General features: G+C 39.8%; 1 protein-coding gene across 16 annotated transcripts in view; it reads right to left on the bottom strand.

Annotated features, from left to right (window-relative positions):
* The window catches only part of PTPRF (protein tyrosine phosphatase receptor type F), a 375635-nt gene that overhangs the window by 303806 nt on the left and 50513 nt on the right, over window positions 1–21316 (bottom strand). The gene's annotated exons all lie outside the window — the stretch shown is intronic.

Here is a 21316-nt window from a genome sequence, read left to right as displayed (position 1 = left end):
CTGAAGGTAACTTACCATCCTATTAATGTGCCTTATAGACAGCTGTAAATTTGCAGCATTACAGCACTTTATGATGTTAAATAATGCATTGCATGTTGCACAGATATTTTATTGTACATTTTTCCACTATGAAGACTTTTGAGGATCCTATACAAATTGCACACAGCTGTCTGCTACTGGTAGTTGACAAGTTATTAAAAATTACATTATCTGATCATCTGAGAAACAGAATGCAATAGTGCTGCTGTTTACTATGCTTTAACATGTGCATAAAACTGAATGTTGTGGTCCAATTTTTAAGTGCCTACCCTTAGGAAGAAATTAGTTTTTTAAATAAAGCTCTACTGCTTTTACAGCATCTGAATGTGAACTACTACATATTCGGCATATTAAAAAAAATCCCACTGTGAAGAGCTGTACTACAGTGAAGAAACTACCACTGGAAATATTGGAATTCTCTGGCTTTCCTGTAACTAAAATCCCCAAATAAATATTGTATTAGCATACCTGCTTTTGCTTCATTTGCTGATAACAGAGTTTGGTTAAGACTGGAAAAGCAGGTAAATTACAAAGCAAGAGCTGTAAGTCAGGATAGACAGTTTCCAACTTGTTTGAACTTGACTGTATATTGCTAAGCTCAAGCAGAATGTAAACTGCTGCCCTGCAACAGTTTAGATCACATGTTTAAAAGCTTTCAAGCCTAGTTATTTGTATTTAAATATTGCCTGAAGATCCTAAACCAAGATCATACCCCATGATCCTGGATTTTCCACCATACAGTTCCTGTCTTGAAGATATTATGATCTAATATAGACAAGATGCAACAAAGAAATACAATGAGCAATCAAGGCAAGAGTGGGAAGTCCTCAAGTCAAAGACACAGTTAGTTAGTTCTCTAACTACTGAAAAATCCCTCTAGGCAGGGAGCAAATAAAGAGAAATAGCAGCTAGCACAGGAGCTCTCTCCTTTAAGGAGTAAATACTTAAATAGTTCTGAGAAGCAGCTACATGCTTTGAAACATGAACCCTAACTAGCATAATGTAATATAATCTTCAACGTTAACAATTTGTGGCAAAGGAATAATAAGCCATCTACCTTCTTACTATTTTCTAGACAACTGAAAAAGAATTGTTGCAAGTGATCAAGAAGCAAGAACTCATACAAACCCTTCAAGTCCTCTTGGTTTGTTTAGCCATTCCCATATTGCCAAAACACAAAGGTCCTTCATTAAAGGCAGGGAGGATACAGCTAGTCTAGAAAGGGGGAATTATAGCCACTCACTTTGAATGCATTTTCAACGAGAACTGCATTCACCAAGGTTTCTCCCTGCCTTACATAAAGGCCACCTGCCTCTTTACCAAAGCAAGCTAAGGAACCACAGACTTCTGTGAGCACCCTTACCCACTCATCTCATTCCTCCTCTGCAGATTTAAACCTCCAAATTAAATTTGTAGATTTTTATTTGCAAGACTCATTTCTTATCACCACCAACAGTTTTGTAAGACTAGTGAGATATTCTTCTGCATTAAGAGAACACTGGGAGAAGAGATCTTCCATTTTGGCTACTACCTCAATAAAAATTAGGTAAAAATCCCTCAATTTCATATCTCCAGTGCAGTATGAGACACTCAGCAATGTAACTCATAACACTCAAAGCACGTAACAAACAAACAAGCAAAACTAATCACAAGTTCAAGTTGTTTTGCATGACCACATTCATCTTCCCAGAAGGCACACTTCACTGTGGCTATTTGCTCTTCCAGGGTAAGACAGCTGTTTAAGGACTAGTAATGGTGTTTGTCACATGTTACAGTGGAGGATGGAGGGAACCATATCCTAGAAATCCAAGCTCAAACCTTGTCCAGGGCTGACACCACAGTGCCAAACCTCTCTCCAAGATGAGTAAGGTCACCACCAAAAGAAAACCATCAGTGACAGTAAAACTTGACACTGCAACATCACAGGTGGAGAGATAAACCCCCACTATTTACTAAATAACCACCAAGCACCAGAAACTGCAACTAAAAATACTATGCATAAAATCTCTGTTCTGGAATTTTTTTATTACTGAATACTCATCCTCCAAAAAATATCATCTGTAATACACTGAATCTGGGGTTCTGAGCAAAATATATATAATATGGCACCCAGCCAAATACTACTGATTACACCACTGTCTTGAAAGTCTGCTGGCAAGGTATGCCTTGTTTCAAAATAAATCCTGGAGACTTCCTTCTTTAAAAAAATAAAATATTATTTCTTGCTTATCTCAAGTTACCAAATATTTACTTCCTTGGACAAGGAGAAAGACCTTCTTCAGTCCTTTATTCCCCTGATTGGCCATGAACATGAATATGCATAGCAGTTCAAAAGAATATAAAAATAGAAAGAAAGATAATAGGGGAAAAAAAAAACCCACTACTATCAATATTTGAATAATGAGGCAGCTTTATCTTCATCAGTATATCAATTTATTCACATGGGGTGACAAGAATATATTAAAGCTATTCTAAAGTTGGGCCATTAAATTGCTTAGACAACCTGTTAACCAGTGCTGCTGGCAATTAGGAATGTATTCTCACTGGAGGCCTTCTGTAGAGCCATGCTTCAAAGGTTCAATGTGCTGTACATTAACTTACCAAGAAACACCCTGAGAACTGCTCCTCTGTCAGGTAAGCTCAGTGCCGCCAACTAATTAAGCCTACAGTTCATATTCTGAAGATGTCAATGTCCTCCTGCCAGTTTAGCATCTGCACAACCATGGGAAAGGTAAGTCAGATTAAAAAAGCAGCCAGGCTACAGTAATGGATGCTAGGTTGGCTATAAACATTCTTTATCCCTAAATAAATTTTGCAGCACATTTGGACTAATGTGTTTTTATTTCAGGCTCCTGCTGCGCTCATGATTTTGTACAGGTACTCACGTATGCACATGTACATGCTTGCAAGGCAGGTTTACTTGTTACTTTTCTATTAAGAGGAAACTTGGCATTTCTCTAGAACAAAGCTGTAAAAGTTCTCTGGAATGCTGATCCTAATCACCAGTGAAAAACTTGTTGAAAGAAGGGTTCCACACCTTGCTGCAAATAGAGCTGTTCCACAAAGACTGGGGGAACAAGCACGAAACTGAAATAAAAATGGAGAAAAGCAATGGTGGGCACAGAATAAGCAGCCTAAGAACAAAATGGCAACTGCCCAAGTTTCAGTTTCTTTTGCACTGAGGGGATGGACTAAACGTGGTTCATTCTCAAGCCCTATGAGCAAACTGTGTTGCTCAGTGCATGGATAAATTATCCTAAACCACCTGGATGGCTTACATCAGCCTTCAGTGACTGCAGCTGCGATGAGGAAGGGGGGATGAAAGCAGAATGCTGAAGGCACTCAGGGAATTACTGTAACCAGAGGTAAGCCCAGCTCTACAACCCTCAATGCACTGCACATCTGGGACCCAGAAAAAGCCTTTCAAACACTCACATGGGGTGTGATTACTGCAGGTCTGATAGCAAATATATCAAGCTAGACTGGTACCAGAGGATTACAGAACAGCAAATGCAAATGTCTGTTTAAAAAAAACCTAAAAACTAATTTTGTTATCTAAATGTTGGCTGATTTGATCTCAGGAGTAATGAAATGTTTTAAAACATTTCAAAAGACAGATAATTAGAGACCTACAGGAAAAGAAAAAAAAAAAAAACCACAGGATAAGACATATCTTGGGTTAACCAGCAATAATTCATGCCACATTTTCCCAGTATGTTTTGCAAATAAAACACAGTATTTTCTAAACATAATGTGGCAGGTCTCAATTATCCAGCTATCAGAAAACAACCCTGCAATGTTATGTAGGAAATAACCAATTTAGTGGGAGAAAATAATAAAAAAAAAACAATATAAGAATTGTAAGACAAATAAAGAAGGAGGCTAAAGTTAAAAGGTCAAACTCACTCACAAGAAAAGAGAGTTTGTAGTGGTTACAAATAGATTTTTTCCCCAGGGGTTTATGCTGACACACATATGTTATAATTTTATATACATAAATAAATATATATATATATACACAAAAATAAAAACTTGAAGACAAAAAGAAAACACTACTCAAGTTTGCTAAATGTCAGTCTAGAGAACTACATTTGTCACACACCAACAATACTGTAAATTTAAGGACAAATAAATAATAGACCCAAATACTACACACAAAACTATGCACTTGAGAAAAAAAACAAAAAGCATTTCTGGGACACTCATGTATAAAATTATTAACAAAGTAAAAATCTGACATATTAGATGGAGAACAATTAAGTTACACAGTTCAGGGAAAAGCTCCAGAGAAGCATTTTTGCTGCTTACAAGTGGCTCAGCACAGCCTTGGTCACTCACATACACAAAACCTTACTTCAAAACAAGAACTTACAGATGAAGGATCTTTGAAAACATTTAGGCTAAAAATTGGACCTTTTTTCAAATTCTTATGGGTTTTTTTGGTTTGTTTTTTTTTTTTTTTGTTTGGGTGGGGTTTTTTGTGTGGGGGGGGTTTTTTTTTGTTGTTGTTGTTGTTGGGTTTTGTTGTTGTTGTTGTTGTTTATTGTGAACGCTTTACCCATTCAGCAAGCAACAGTGTACCAGACCATACCATCTCCCCAGGACAAACAGCCATCAAAGAGATTTTTTAAAGTGGTACTTGATCCAATGACAAGGAAAGCTCTGATGCAATTGCCTGCAAAATCAGTGGACCAGATGTGACATATACTGATAAAAGGGCAGGAAATAGGGAAAATTCTGATGTGGCATTGGCATTGCTTTTCTCTTTAAAAGCTTCTTCAGCACATACCTCGGTGAAAGAATAATGGCGCTTGGTACTGGGAAGGCCACCTAGTGAAGGAACCAGATCATATAGGAAGCAGGTAAGTGAATACACAGCTCTCTGTATCCTCTTCTCTTCCTAAAATATCAATGAAACTGCTGTTCAGACACCAGTTCAATTTTAAAAGAATGTTTGTGAAAAGAGACCGAGCAAGGTGATAGGAAAAACAAGAGATTTGTTTTACTTTGCAGGCCAAAAATAAATAAGACCTGTGGTGTTACCCAGTGCCTTCTGCAAACCTGAAAGGTCAGAAGTATTTCTTAATTCCCCAATAAATTCTCCCAGAATGTTTTTCTTCAGTTAAATTCTAGATCCTGACATTGACCTCAACATCATTTTTCAATCTGAGCTTCACTACAGGCACTTCAATAACATGAAGATGAGGGCAGAAGGAATGACACATTTTCCTTCATAGCTAAATTATTTTGTTTTTAATTTAGAAACAAATTTTCAAATCCAATGGAGAGACTTCCCTTAGATCAACCTAATGCCAGAGGCAAGTGCTGCAACAGATAACTGATTTGAGGAGTAACCATTACAGTTGCATTGCCTCACTCAGAGTGCTGTAAGAACTCCCAGATAATGCAACCAAATATCTCCCTCACACAAGAAAACTCACATGTCAACAGCTGGGAACACCAGGGCAGCCTGGATGGCATATTCAGCACATGTAGACTCCTGACAATTCAGTGCTTTTTGCGCTTTTTTTTTTGTTGCTGAAAATAAGATAATAAACCTAACAGCATCCCCGTAGTAAAAGAAGAGCTATTTAGCCTCTACAGGCCTCCATAACTCCTACGGAATTAAAATGAATTTGTAAAGGACTAAAATCTAGTTAGTACAGCCACACATGAGCAGGGGAGAGAAGATGGCCACCTGAATGTGTGCAAGCCCTGCTGGAGTGGCCAAAGCCACAGCAGGCAGGTGCCCCCAGCGAGCCTCTTCAGTGCCCCTCGCACAGCACCAAGGAAAAGGCACGTTAGTGAGCAGGAAATGTCAGCCTGGAGAAGTGAGAACAACAGCTTCTGATCCCTCAAACAAGCAATCCTATATTCTACTGAAATAAAAGCTGGTTAAGATTATTCTGTGTTGCAGATCTGTTACTGTTGGTAAACATATAGTCATATTTTGATCGGGTTGGCATCTCTTGTGGTAGGAGGGAAAAAAATTAAATCTTTCCTGAAGCAAATTCCAGAAATGATTACTATGTAAATATTTCCTTATTAATTCTACAGTATGTCAGTCAACACACTCTATACAAATATATGATGTATATAAAAATTATTTCCACTTCTCTTTTCCTTATTTTAACTAGTGCAAGTTCTCCTCCTATTCAGAAATAACCCTAATTGAAGTTCCACTGATGAAAAGGAAAAGCAAGCCCCTTAAAATGAGCTATTAAGTCTTTTGTATCTGAACCTGAGAGGAGCAAAAGATGCATATCATTATCTTCTGCACAAAAATGATGCATTTCCAGTACAAAGATAGTGAAACCCTTACACTGCATATAAACAAAAAAATGAATAATCTACATTAATTGCCATTTATTGAACAACACATTTCCCTGAACATTTTTTAAAATCCAGAAGCCATCCCAGGCTGAGCCAGCCCAGTAAACAGCATAAAGTTGGAGTCAGGATCCAGAAAATGAGGGGGGAAAGCCCCACCACAACCTGTGTTGATACAGACCATTCCAGGTAAGGCTGCTTCCTATACAGCCTTGCACACATTCAGTCCCTGAAGCCTTTTATAAGCTGCAGACACCATGATGAAACACTTTTCATTTTGTAAACACATTCCTGCTTTCCGTGAGCTTCTTCTTGTAACAAAAGCAAATCTACGCTGCCAGAAATACTAAGTAAGAGTGGTCCTATAGGAGCTGGCAAATTCTATCACAAACCTCAAGTGAAAGTGTTGCTGAATGGTTAATAAACACTCCAGCATTTGCAGTCCCTCTTCTGCACACCAGTACAGGAATAACAACGTGTAACACCCCTCCTGTGCAATATGAACAACACATGCATCTGAAGGAACTGCTCTATGCCCAATACAGTGATTATCAAAAGCAACATTTCAACCATAACGAGAAGCAAGGGAAGGAAGTCAGGACATGCAATGCCTAAAATACAGCATTAAATAGACAGCTATTGCCAGAACATCCAAACAGGTTTTGGACAGGCAGCTCAAACCCATTTTCACTTCTTCACACCAAGAAAATAGGTAAGCATGAGAATGTGAATTCCTAATCTTGAGCATGCCATCTTTGTTTCCTCTCCTCTCTGCAGCCTCTGAACATTTTACTTTAAACCTCATGAATGTGGCAGAAAAAAAGGAATAATTTCAACAATCTAGATGTTCATTATCTTGTCATAATGCTCAAGATTCACATGTTCTAAAAGGCTTCTATTCTTTCCTTTAAATATTTTTATTCAAATAACCTCAAGCGCTGTAGAACCTGAAGTTAAGACTACAATACCCAAAGAGGAACCCATATGTTCTCTTTTCCAACCCTGAGAAGAAAATAGGTATTTATATATCTGCATGCCAAAGAAGTACAACCCACTGTGCTCTCCTGTAATGCTGCTGCGTTAACCAAGTTGTTGCCAGCATAAGCCAGCCAGAATCATCTGGGGGCCACACCAGATCTGAAAGAGCAGCTAAACCCCCGGCTCTCAATGTGGCCTACAGCAAGTGAACTGTAAAAATAGTAGCAGCACCAAGAAATCTCTCTGCATTAGTTTTAACAATTGTCAGTTATGGATTTTTCATATTACAGGATCTAACAGGCACTAACCACCCTCCTTTAGTTCTCTCTGCTTGAACATCTGACTGCTCTGAGTTTTAAAGCACATTCAAACCCCTGTCTCAGAACTCCAGTGTCAGTGCAGGAGTCAGAGACAAGCTTCCTTGTCAGAAAACTACTAGAAATCACGAATCATGTTTTTTCTTACCTTTTCTGTCCATATTTGTCTTAACTGCACAGAGCCTATAGCTCACTGGTGACTGGTCAAGCAGAGGCTCCACCTGGAAGTTCTGCAATGTTAAGTGATTTTAGCAAGGGACCTTCTGGTAACCTTCCTGGAAAGCTACGCCTGCCGTGCCAGCTTCTTCGCCTACACCCACATACTTGCAGGCTCCTTCAAACAACTTTCCTTTCTGAGAGCTAATATTGACTCTTCCCCACGTTCTCATTAAGTCTATTCTTTATTACAGTTTCTATCAATATGCCCTGTACATTTACTGTCTGCATCTCCTTGCAGTACTCATCAAGCTCTGAAGGAAAAAAGAAAAGACAAAAAAGGGAAAAAATCCCATTTGTAATCTTCTATTCTTCACCATCAAGGCCAACTTAAGTAATAGGTTACACACCAGAGTCAGCGGCTCATCAAGTTCACATTCAAATGCTTTAGAAATCTTGATTTAATACCATCTGGTCCTGATGATTTGTTACAGTTCCTTTCGTGAATTAATTATAAATCCTATTCCACTGACACTTCAATTTGAGACAGTTCCTCAGAGAAGTCTTCTCTAAGAAAAAGGGTCTAAGGTATACAATCATTCTACAATCCTCTCACAGGCAAAGAAACAGTTTAGTTTCAACATTTTCCTTCCTATCTTTATTAAATGCTCCTTTTACACCTGGAAGCCAATCTATCTGGAAAAGGTTTCAATGGTGGTTTTTCCTTACATCCATTAATAAGATGATCTTCAATCTTGGAAGCAGACTTTCCTATTTCATCCTCACATTCAACTTCCAAGAATTCATGCCCTTTCCAAGTTTCCTTGTTTTATGATGGCTTCCTCTTTCTGAAAGGTGCCTTTTTACTTTTATAGGCATCTTTGGTTTGGCAATATTGGATTTTCCCTTCAAAAACCACTTTTTTATTGGTGGCAAGTATAATCCTCTTTACACACTGCCGTTACACAGTCACCATGCATCCTGAGCCACTTGAGCCTCTGTTAATGCTGTTTCCTTTATAAAGGAAAAGAGTGAAAGAATTCTCATCTTCAAAATCTTCGTGTCACTCTCATTATAGAAGTTGCCTATGACAGTGATGGGGGATTTATTGCTGTAAAATCAAGTAGAAGACAGCCACTGTCACAGTGGCTTTACTCTACTTCCACCACAAACCAACTGCACCAGGATGTGATTCCCTTCTCAGGGACTCTCCACCGAGCTGCTCTACAAAACCCTCGCTCACATTTCGTGCATAATCTCTGCATAAAACTTGTCTTGACACGAAGGCAGCTCTCATAAGGGTATAACAGGCTGAGGTTTTAGTTCCTACAAGCTTTGTAATCTTTCCACTGTTTATAATGCTCTTGATGTGCCAAAATAATTGTAGTAATTCAAGTAAAACTGATCACTATCAGATATACCCAGACATATCCCCAGCAAGTATTAAAAAAAAATCCGTTTCCATCTGCTACATCCAGAGAGGTGGGATGCCCCACAGTAACTATACAATTATCTTCTATTGCTTAACCCCAAGTAGCACCTTTGGTTTCACCCATAACACTTTCAAAGAGGAAGGCTCAACAACTGGCCCACAGGGACAAGATTAGTAGCACAGAAACATCACCAAAACCTCCAGCTGAGACTGGAGCTGACTGTAAAAAGAAGATACTTCACAAACAGACAGGAATATTACCCACTCCATACATTTCAGCTTCAAAAAGCCTACAAATAATAGTGAGATTTGTAGCTGCATTGTCCCAAAGACAGGCTGCACAAGAATTACATGATCAGCACTCTATTCTTTCACTTATTTTTGCCTAAGAGCAAACCATAAAGCTATAGTAATAAAAAATGAAAAATTACTGCTTCCAGAAACTTATGGGCTTTGGTGACTTTATTTGAATTTTTTTTGTCTGAGATAGAAGATTAAAAAATCCCAAAAGCTAAAAGCAGAAGAAACCAATAAAGTTACCCTGTCCCAGATTGCTCCCACCATGTATTTCCTAATACAACCACTTACTCCCAGGTTACAAAACCCTGTAAAAAAAGCCAGGCTAGAAATCAACTGAGCACAATTTCTGTAAAATGCTTCCTCAACTCATTAGAAATCTTTGCAAGTTTTACCAAAACATACAGGAAAAACCAAACCAGTGAGTAATTTCAGTGGAAGAGCACAAGGAAATTAATGAATTTATGATAAGGCGACCTCACCAGGGACAGCAGGAAGGTATGAGATAAAAGAAATTTCCACTGTGGAGTGGAATATGATTACAAAATGAGAAAGCAAAGCTGGATCAGTTTTGAAGGTTAATTCTTAGAAGGCTGCTACTGAAAAGCAGGATTCATCAATATGCCTTGCTGTAAAATTATAGCAAAGCAGGCAAATAGCAACCTAGCAAAATCACTAATGTGATTTGTATGGTCAGTAGAGATTGCTTTAAATATCACACTGTGCCAGTAGAGGCTGTTTTTCAATTCTGCATTTAAAGAACAACTTTTGAACATGGCTAATACTCACTGTTAAATTAGGGTTCGGGTTTCCCCTCTGAATTACTCACACAAAGAAAAATATCTCTATTTTACAAGCATGCCAAAAGCTGAATAAGTAATGAACACAGCTATGCACGGATGTCAGGTAAGACAACAGCAAGAGAAGAAGAAATCTTGTGAATCACATGAGATCCAGAGGTCTGAACTAGTCACTAAATTTGATGAGAGGTATCCATTGCCAAAAGCAAGACATGGATCTTGGGAGAAAGCAGGACCTCTCCCCTGGGAAGGCTAAAGACAGTGGGCACAAAGGTTTTTCTTCACTTTAGTAGACAAAAAAGCAGGAGAGGGAAGGAGGAAGAGACAAAGACCCCAGCAAAAGAAGCAGCAGGAGATCTGAATATCCATCCTGCCCAAGCAGACTGGACTTGTCACTCCAGAGGCACAGCAATATCAGCAAAGCAACAGTTTGAACAGCCCTTGCCCACCTAAAAGGCAATCAAAGCTGGAGAGAAATCTAGTTTACAGGAGCCCCCACCCTGTTTCTGTTTAATCTATTTCTTGTTTGAAAGGTTTTGAAAATACTAGAGGAAATTATTTACAGCACCATTGCTATGTTAGCCAACTGTTTATGCACTTCCATTGATAGTCTTCCAGCAGACACATTGCGAACTGTCCAGAGTCACTGCTACAAGTACAATACATCAAAATTAATCTGGCACCTGCGTAAAATTTGGCAGTCATACTCAATAAACCGTTTCAACCATGATGCAGCAGTGACTGACAACTCAAACGGAGTGAGCCGGGTACAAGGCTCCTCTCCACGCCTCATTACAGTGCCTCGCCAGTCAATATAAGCAGCACTGTAACTATTGCTATGAGGGCCATTACTCATTACAGTAGCCTACAAAGACACCAAATGCCCTCTGGAATCTCAAAGAGCGCAATTTGCCTGTAAAATACCGGCAGTAAATGCCATATTAAGAGGAGAGTCCCTAGAAGAAAACAGGAGCAGGGCTGCTGACATCAGCCCTGGGTTGCACCTTACCCAGCAACGGGTGACTGAACATAGACAAGAGCAACTCAATTTAAACTCAGAGAATAAGCACATCTGTAACCAAAGCACCATCATGTAACCATGAAATATCACACAGACATTTCATCACCATTTTACATTCCTGACATTGTTGTGTCTCTCAGTGCAGCGCCTTGCCAGCAGTGCTTATCAAAAACCTGAGTGCTAGTGGAGAAGGAGTCCTGTACCTCGTGCCTGTCCACGGGCATTCTGCAGTCACAAAAATGTGTCTTATCTGGGTAACTCATTGTTCTTCTTTTGTACTGTACAGTATTTAACAAGGCTGTGCATAATCATTTGAAGGCATGCAAATCATTTTTATTTTGTGTATTACCTAGGAAATTAAGTGCTGCCTTCTTCTTTTATCTTGTTAGTACAAGTCATTACATCTTTTTCATGTGCCAAGATAAATTTAACACATATTCATTGGTTTCTAAGGAAAAGAAACTGTAGGCATCAAATTACACCTAAAATGCATTTAATTTCCTCTGCTCTTTTAATTGTATGTAAAGAGCCTGATTCTAACCCTGGTACAAACTTCAGCTTCCCAAACCTTACTACTAAAATGTTATTTTCCTGTCAATACCACCTGCTTTCCCATTTTATTTTTTGAAAAAGCTAACTACCTTTAAAAGATGCCACCTTTTTATTGACATACTATTTCCAAATTATAGCTCTATCTCTGTTAGTAAAACCTTATGCGACCACTGAATACAAAATGTGTTTCCTGGACCAAACCACCTTTTCCTTTCTGACACAGTGAGGTCTCTCCTGCTTTAATTTTAATGAAGCTCCTGCTCCAGTGTTCATACTTTGTGGGCACACATCCATCACTGCTCCCCAAGGGAGCAAAGCACTAATCCATGCCACTGAGCCAGCAGAGGGAGCACAGAACATATTTAGACCAAAACTCATAATTGATTCTTAAAAGAAAAAAAAAATAGAAAAATAAGTTGGTCAGAGCCACTAAAATTGCTTGGATTTAAGCAACATCTTCAGACTGCAGAAGAGCAGGCTGTTAAATATGGGTTTAAAGCCCAGTTAACAGCATCTCTTCTAGCACCACAAAGTACCAACAAATCCTTACATAATAATGTATTTTCAATTATTAAATGAGCAAAACACATTTTTGTTTTGGAGCCACGTTGAACAGCCACCAGGGTATTCTCTTTAGGCACTCAGCAGAGTAATGAATTGATCAGCTGTGAGGGCTGGCAGGGGGACAGCGGCTGCCTGTGTGCACCCCCTCTTCCAAGTGCTCCTCTGGCTGTCAAGGTCTCCACTCCTGCTAAGGGTCCAGCGGACATCCGTGCCAAAAATAGATCCTGGCAAACTCATCTAAAATAGGCTACACAAGCCTCCACCAGAATAGGAAACAAAGTCACATCTTACTTTCAGTTTTATTTAAGGAAAGCATGGTGTAAGAAGGACAGCAGGCCCCAGTTTTACTTTCCAATAAAAGTTTAAAACTCAGAAAAAAGAGAAAGCAATTTATTTCTTCACCATTCAAGGTCTAGGTACTCATTAGTGCACATAACTGATACATTTTGGGATGACCACTTTTGTACCAAGCTTACTTAATTTACTTTGTCTTTCAATAGCACAGTACGTCTTTTCACAAAAATGAACATGGTGAGAAAAAACACACAAAGCATGCAAATTAAGAAATTCAGAGATGCAAGAGTGTGCTGTGGGCTTGGTACAAAGAATGAAGCTTCAACTTACTTGTCTTAATCTAAAACATTAGAATATTTTTCCTATTAACTCCACCATCAAGACTTTCCTAAATGAGTGTGCCCAGAGCAGCAAGGGTAATCCAAGAGGAAAAATAAGGAAAAGGACTTAGAACTGCTAGATGACCAGGAATATTCTGGTGTACAAGAGTACGTAATAACACACAAATGATAGGAACAAAGGTTAAGACCCTCCCATCAGATGGATGCCTCTACCAAGAGTCACACAAGCCACAGAGGCTTCAGGAAGCATCAGAGCTAATGCAGATAAATCAGCAATTAAGGTTCACAAGGTCACTTTCACTTCAAGCACCCTTCCCCTGCCTTCATCACTGCAACTTTGTACTCTGGAGCGAAGGGCAGATTCTGACACATCCCTGTCTCACACATTCCCATGGCAGAGGTGGATGCTGCCCAAGACCCAGAGCTGCACTGGCCCAGCTTGCACCAGCCAGCATCCACACAGGAGCTCCCCCACCCTGCACTGCTCCCGGTATGTCCTTAGGGCTATGTCCTATACTTGAGGTTGGTTTGTTTTGGTTTTTTCTCCTTTTAATTGTAGAGACAGGATGGCCAAGAAGGGTACATCCTCTCAAAGCTCACAGCACAGCATGCTCCACGCAATTTACCAAAGGGGGAAAACAGGTAGTATTTTTGAGTGTGAGTGAAGCTGTTCCAAAAACTATATAAAAAGCCATGAATCTTTTGCAGGAGACACTAGGGCTGAATTCAAGTTTTGGATTTCTGTTTAAATTGTGTTTTATATACACTTTTGAACAGGCAGTTAAGTAATTGATGCAGGAGACTTCTCTTTTCCCAATCCAAGATCACAGAGAAAAACGAGTTTCCCTCCTTGTTTTCATCTACTTACAGACATAGTGATTTAAAAGCTTTTTTCTCTCTTTGCTGGCTAAAGACTGGACAACCATGACTCTCAGGAGAAAAAAGACCACACTCTTCGGGTCACATATCTGGAGGGAACAAGGCATCTCCCTGGCTTGCCCAGGGCTCCTCAGCAAATGCCAGGAGGGGGTACAGCTGCAGCACTGCTACCCTTCATTATTTCCAAGCAGCAAAGCAAAATCCACCACACGATTTGCGTTTTATTCTTTCTTTCTTCCATAACTAACAAGTACTGGGGACTCCACAGACCCATGCACAGCTCAGCTGCCTCCCCCAGTGACACTGGGGACATCCTCTCTCGAAACAGAGCATCATCGTCAATGTCACTCTGCTCAAAACCATCACTCTGTCACAGCTATCCCTAAGGCACTTCCCTTTTGTGTTCACCTGAAATAACAAGCAGCAGCAACTTTTCTCCTTAAATAGCTCATTCTATTGGCACAGTGTTAAGACACCCCCTCTAACACCAGCTAAATGTCCATGTCTTCTGCATCCATCAATAGTTCTCCAGAGTACCAGCACAGCAAAGTGTTTTGTATAATCCATTCCCCACAGTTACGGCTTTTAGTGATGCATTTTACCTAATGGCTATTGCCAGAGGCTTTAAAACACCGGGAAGTGGTGGACAGCATTGCCTGGGGTCTCTAAACAGTGTGAAAGCCGTGTGAGTATGTAAATTACAGATTTCAGGTGTCACTGCTTTATAAAGAACGGTGACTCTAATCAAATTAGGGTTGATCCCGGACACCCCAGAGACCCAGAACAAGGAGCACTATTTCAACTGCACATCTACAGCCTTTGCAGCATCTGTCAACACTGGAGTAAACAATGAAATAAATCTGTGATGTTCCACACCTAAGGAAAATGTGCCTTTGCATTTCTGACTGTTGCAAACATAGTTTAGATGTACCTGTCTCTCAGAGTAGACTTAAATTTCAAAATTAATAAATTGTGCATTGTTTTCCACACAACACCACAGCTATAACCTCTTAAAACACAGCAGAAACAAGCCAATTGTAAAAGTGGGGATTTCTCCCCGTCTGCTTGCATACACACCGTGTACATGTTACAGGCACTTGCTGAAGGTGCCATTTCTTCATGCACTTAACAGGTCCTGTGATCTACTTTGCTGTGAAAAATTCTAAACTGTGCTCGTCTCCATCATACAACAGAAAACTGTTAAACAGTGTTTCCACCACAGGGCACTTTGAGGGGTTTCCATATCTCTACAGTGCTCAATTACACAGAGGGAAAGTGAAACATATGGACATATGGAAACTCCAGCATACCAAGACACAGATTTCTGTTGGAGCCTTCCATCTCTCTACATTACCTCCGCCACATTTGCCAGCCAGCCTGCAGATGCTGAAGCTCAGATTCTCCCAGTCACCCCAAAAGCATGTCTGCATGCTCCAGTGCTTCTTACCATCACTTTAAGTTTGCAAAAAGTTCAAATGGAAATAACTTTACATCAAAAATATGAACCTATCTTCCAGTAAATACTTTAGCATTTCTTCACTTTTCTGCATTGAGTTTAAACCGAAAGCCCCCAGAAATCTCACAACCACCCAGTAAGAGTAAATTATTCATTACTGTTGTGAACAGTGACAGAAACACAAATCTCCCAAAATACAACTTCATGGAGAGCCCAGCATGCTATCAGACCTCAGTGGTCAAGGCAACAGAATTTTAAAAAGACTCAAAAGACTTTTTCTTCAGTGAAGACATCATACACTTAAAATTTTATAAGTGTGCTAGTAGACTCATCACAGTCAGAGGTATTTGGACTAATAAGAGCTGCATAATTAACTTGCTCTATCAATTTTGTTCTGCAATGATCTCACATCTAATTGATGTAAGCACTATCTTTTTTGACTGATGGTCTATGAGCTGATGATGCATTGTCACCTGCTGTCCTACTATTGTGCTGCCACACAGCACATGTTTCCAATATAGATAGAAAAGAGACTCTAACAGCAAGAGGTCTGAACTCAGAAACCAGCCAGTGTAACCAAGATTATCTGTAAATAAATCCATACCATCCTTGAACTTCCAACCTCTCTGCATACCACTCTTCATAGGAAGGCTCTGCTGTGCACATCTGCACATACAAAGCAATGCAAGAAAGCACATCTCTGTAACTCTGCTTTTATGGGGGAGGAGAGGGGGAAAGAGTTTGGCTGTGTCCAAACACTGCAGCCAATAGAACCCTATGCAGGGGACAGCTCTCCCTTCCTAGCACTGGCAAGATTTCCATTTCCTAGTACCTCTGTATAACTAAATCCCTAACAAATTTCCTGACTGAGCCTTGCAGAGCTCCAAGCTGCTCTCCAACAGCCTCAATCCTCCTCCTTGCCCAGCCCAGATGCTCCCCACCTAAGCCAAACACACAGTATCAAGAGGGCTGGCCAAGATTTCCACCAAACTTGCCTTTAGGAAAAACACAACATTATTCCCTGTAATTATGGAGAAAACAGAGGATGAGGTCACAATACTGGGCAGAGAATCAGTACCCAGCAAGGCTCATGGAGACAAAGGAAGAGTTGACTCTGCAGGAGATAGATGCTTCATTGGCATTCACTTACTGTGTTATCTCCCCACTATGGAAAAGGGCAGAGACCTTCAGAGACCACTTTTCCTCCTGCTGCCCTCTTCCCCAAAGAGAAAGGCTGTGTCAGAGCCACCTTCTCCTGAGGTGTCACATGAGCTGACCCGAACACCAGGACAGAACTGGGCTGTCCAGCTGCACTACTCTTGACAGCCCCAAGCGTGTCGTACCAGCATAGGGATATCCTTTGGGATAAGGAACTACGGATCTTTCCATTATTGATTTGACTTTTAGGGCTAATAGCAAATGCAGGTTTAGAGCTCCACATACTGAGTTTTATGAGGCTTAATGTTACAGCAAGCTGCGAATTAACCAGGGGGATGGGTCAGATTGAGGAGAACTGAAAAGAAATTACACTTCTACAAACTGAATTTCTTCAAAGCTAAGAGAAGTCAAAAGGTGTATGAGGATGAGAAATCAGTATTTGAACTGTCAAGCTGGCAGCACAAAAGAGACTACAGCAGATCCCTCCCCACAAAGCACACAGAAATTTCAGCTCAAATCTAACCCAAGACAATGAAATCCAGTACACACTCTACCATGCAAATTTCTTTCCCTCCCAACCATAAGTCTCAAAAACCATCCCCAGTGCCATCCTGTTTTATAGAACATACACCTGTTCTACAAGCAAATGGAGGATTATCTTTGCTACCTCAACTCTGTGCTGAATTTTATTGAGCAATGTTTCTATAAGTTCCTGCTGGAGGGCTGATGTTCATTCAAACAGTGTAAACTGCATCTGACATGCTGGCGTTGGTGAGCAAAGCAACTCAAGCGAAAATCCACCACTGCCCTGAGCTGTATTACATGGAGACTGGGGTCTCATACATCTTCATAACTATACAGGTGACAACAGGACAGCAGGATTTGCTGGGCACAGCAGAGGTAGGCTGGAGACACTATTGGCTGGGGATAATTGCCCCAGCTTCCTCATGCACAAAGCTCCAGGAAAGGAAAAAAAAAAAGGGAATTGTATTGTTTTTCATCGTGGAAACAGCAGCACATCTGATACCCTTTAGCAACAGCAGCACTAGAACTTTGGCAGAAGCAGCTCTTTCTACCATCAATAACCATTAATCCAAGATGGTAATTGAAACTGCGCCTATGTAAACTTCATTATTCTACTCTATGGCTGAGGTTCCTTCTTAAATACATATTAAAATTTAATAAATAAGCTTTTTGGACTCAACTGTTTACCCACTGTTTTCCATACTATTAGACAATACCTACATGCAAAATACATGGAAAAAAGGGTACAGGAAGAGTGCAGACAAATATTTGATGTGAAGAGATTGGCCCCACTTTGCTCAGCTCACAGTATACCTAGCAAACATACAGAACAAAAGAATAATTATTCCCCAAGTACCAGATGAACAAAACACTTCCTTCAGATCATCACATTTATTTTAGCACCTGACAAGTTCACAGCTAAATTTGTCTCTTTTTCACATCAAATTATTTGTAGATACCACCTATAACATTACCTACAGAAACAAAGTACTACTTGGACAACCCCAGGAAGACTGATGCCAAGAGCTGAATTTCCTTAGTTTCACTTGCAGAGAACAGTTTGGACATGCAAAGCAGTATCAGTGGTTCCTGCAACACCTGCATAGTCTCTGGATAAAAAAACTATATGAAGCATGTGCTATAGCATTGAGGCACATCCTCCGTAGTTCAGAAAGTTTAAAATGCTTTTGCTCCACCCTGTACTTCCCAGTGGCAATGCTGAAAAGGAAAGTTTGGGTCAATCAACTTATGCATCAACCCCTGCCCTGTCATACCTCACCATCCCTTGAGGGATGATGTATCTGCATAGCTTCACCATGGACAAAGCATTATCAAAGTCAGATGAGTTAAGGTATGCTGCAGGCTTAGCCAACATATGCAAGCAATCAATATATGAAATTTCAAGGGAAGGTTCCAATTACATTTCACACACTGCTAGCAAAGACTTTTACCAGCAAATCAGCAAGCTCCAGTACTTGCAGGTGATCATAAGTTAGAAATCCAACTATCTGCTTTCCCCAAGCAACTATCTGGAAGTGCTGATGGACAAAATCCAAAATACCAAAGGGGGAGTTTCTTGCATAGCAGCTGCTGGAGTGAGCTACCAAGGAAATCCCAGCTCTTGACAATTTTCAGCAGCAGAAATATACTGTCCTACTGGGACCAGTGAAGATCCTCTCAATAAACACTACAAACTCTCATCTTAATTTCAGTATAGAAGACAGAGTACCAGGGCACTACAGGTATAATTAGTCAGCAACCCAGTTGTTTCAACTAAAGAAAGAAATGAAATTAAGGCAGTGAGTGGAATTACATTAAGAAAACAAAACCAGCTTCATAGCCACCTTTTACACAATGGTATTTTAAATTAAGAAACGTCCTTTAGATGTGCTTAAAGGAAGTTTCTTCATGTGGAAGTACATGAACACACCCACATACTGTGACTTTTTCAAAATGTCACCACTATGAAGCTCAGCAATGATTAACAACAAAGTGTAATTCAAAAAACAATAACTACTAGATTTGCATTTACACCTAAGTTCCATGCAACTGAGACAGATAATGGCTAGCAAAAGAAGCTGACAACAGGGCTTTTTTACCCCTTCCTTCAAACTGTGGGAAGTAGTTTTGCAGTATAAGGCACAGTTCATCATTTGTGTGTATCAGGAAAGGACAGAGAAAGAAGCACTCAGCTGAAGGTCTAACACTGAAGACAGAAGAATACGTGTCTTAGCTCTCTCCCAAAATCTCCCAATATAAATCCTTTCTCAGGGTTGGTTTTCCATTTAGACAAAGGACATGCTCTCCAGACACCACTGCTAGCTCAGTCCTTCTGACTGCAAAAACAGCTCCCTTTCCAAAATAATGAGCATCAATTGTATTTTCTACAATCCGGTAATTTGTTCCACTAAGACATTTTCAGGACCAGCTTCCTCTAAACAGCAAAAAAAAATGGGGCCTTCTCAACAATCAAACTACAATAAACTGCTTGCTAGAAAACCATACCCTCTTAAATTTATCTTATGCATCATTTAATATACTATTTTGAAGAAAAAAAGCTTCAAGTTAGAAACAGAGCATTTAACTTGATTAACTAGAAGTTGACAAATTCTAGGACCTGCATATCATTACTTATATTCAGTATTAACACTGTGTCTTGACTGAAGGGCAGAACAAGGAAGACATCTTCAGCAAACAGTCTGATATTTTAACATTAATATCTAATCAGAAAGTTTATATCCATAAATAACCATATATATATACAGCACATTATCTAATACATGTGTTTTGAAATATATCAAGGCTAAACCATTGCTCAAGATAATGATGCAAAGCATTGACTTAAAGTGTGCATTATTTACAAGAACAAGCACCAGCTTCAGAATTTTGAGCTCAATTTTCACTAGATACAATCTAAATTGCATTAAAAGCACATATATTGCGCTAACCAATAAAACAATTTTTCAGGAACATTCTTTTTAACCTGCCTTTTTTATATATCTATAAAATACATTCATGTAAAAAAAGTATATTCTGCTGATGAGATAGTAAAAATAAGTAAATCCAGACTGCATTTGAATGAATTTTCAATATGAAGTATATAAAATTATGCTGCCTCTATAGCCTAGAGGAAAAAGGAAAAAAATATAACACCAGAGAATTAGGTATTTCACTGACTTTATTTTTTCCTAAACAGAAGTAGATTTCACAATAAAACACAATTCTGCACTGCTGTCTGGCAACTCTAATCTGGAATGAAGTTTGCAAAAAAACCAGGCTAGTTCTTCTTTAAAAATGTTTTCCGGGAAGGAATCCTGTTAAACCACCAGTCATCCTTCTAGCAGAGGATACATTATTAACCAAAAAGTACAAATAGCAGCATAATGTTCAAACCTCTAGATCACATGAACTCATCATCCCTCCACCCGCTTTAAATCAAACTGTAATCCAAACTAATTAAAAACTAAACCCAGGGCTGAGAAGAGAGCTTTTGTTTTGAAGAGAGCTGAGAAGCTTCATTAACCTCTTCTCTTCTACCAGCTTTCCACAACACAAAATTACTCCTATGCACTGAAAGCCCCTTGCACCCACACAGAGTCAGGGACTGCAGCCTTAACAAGAAAGTGCCTTTTTGGCAGAAGGAGGAATGCAGGTACACTTTACACCATTACCCTCATCTCCAGAAGTCATGGGACAACAGGCACCCAAACTGTGATCCTAAACTCTGCCAACTTATAGTTTCAAATGCAATGCAGAAATACACAGACTAGATGGTTTTGTTTCTTTCAGGAACTATTCCACATGCATCGGTCTCACAGGAAGGCAGGTTGTGCCCAGAGCATCAGTACACCCTGAGCTCCAGAACAGGCATCACACCAGCAGGCTGGAGTACCTGGGAGCACTGGGTTGCCCAGCAGTGCCCATCTGTCTGAGGAGCAGTAAAACCACACACCCACTTTTCATCCTGTCACTTTCCCCACCTCTAACCATGTGTCCATCAACCTCCAGCTCACAGAAATCATTCCAATTCAGAGACTGATTTATTAAAGTCAGCACAGTCCTCTTCTACACGTACACACAAAACTTCTTTACAAATGCCTAAAATGAATTTACAACATTGCCATTACTATAATGCCACAGGTATCACAGCAGTATGTGTGGGGCTTTACAAGATAGC

The sequence above is a fragment of the Passer domesticus genome, chromosome 7 (genome assembly GCF_036417665.1).
Source record: "Passer domesticus isolate bPasDom1 chromosome 7, bPasDom1.hap1, whole genome shotgun sequence".
NCBI lineage: Eukaryota > Metazoa > Chordata > Aves > Passeriformes > Passeridae > Passer > Passer domesticus.
The sequence above is the reverse complement of the archived record's forward strand: the minus strand, read 5'-3'. Positions and strand labels throughout refer to the sequence as shown.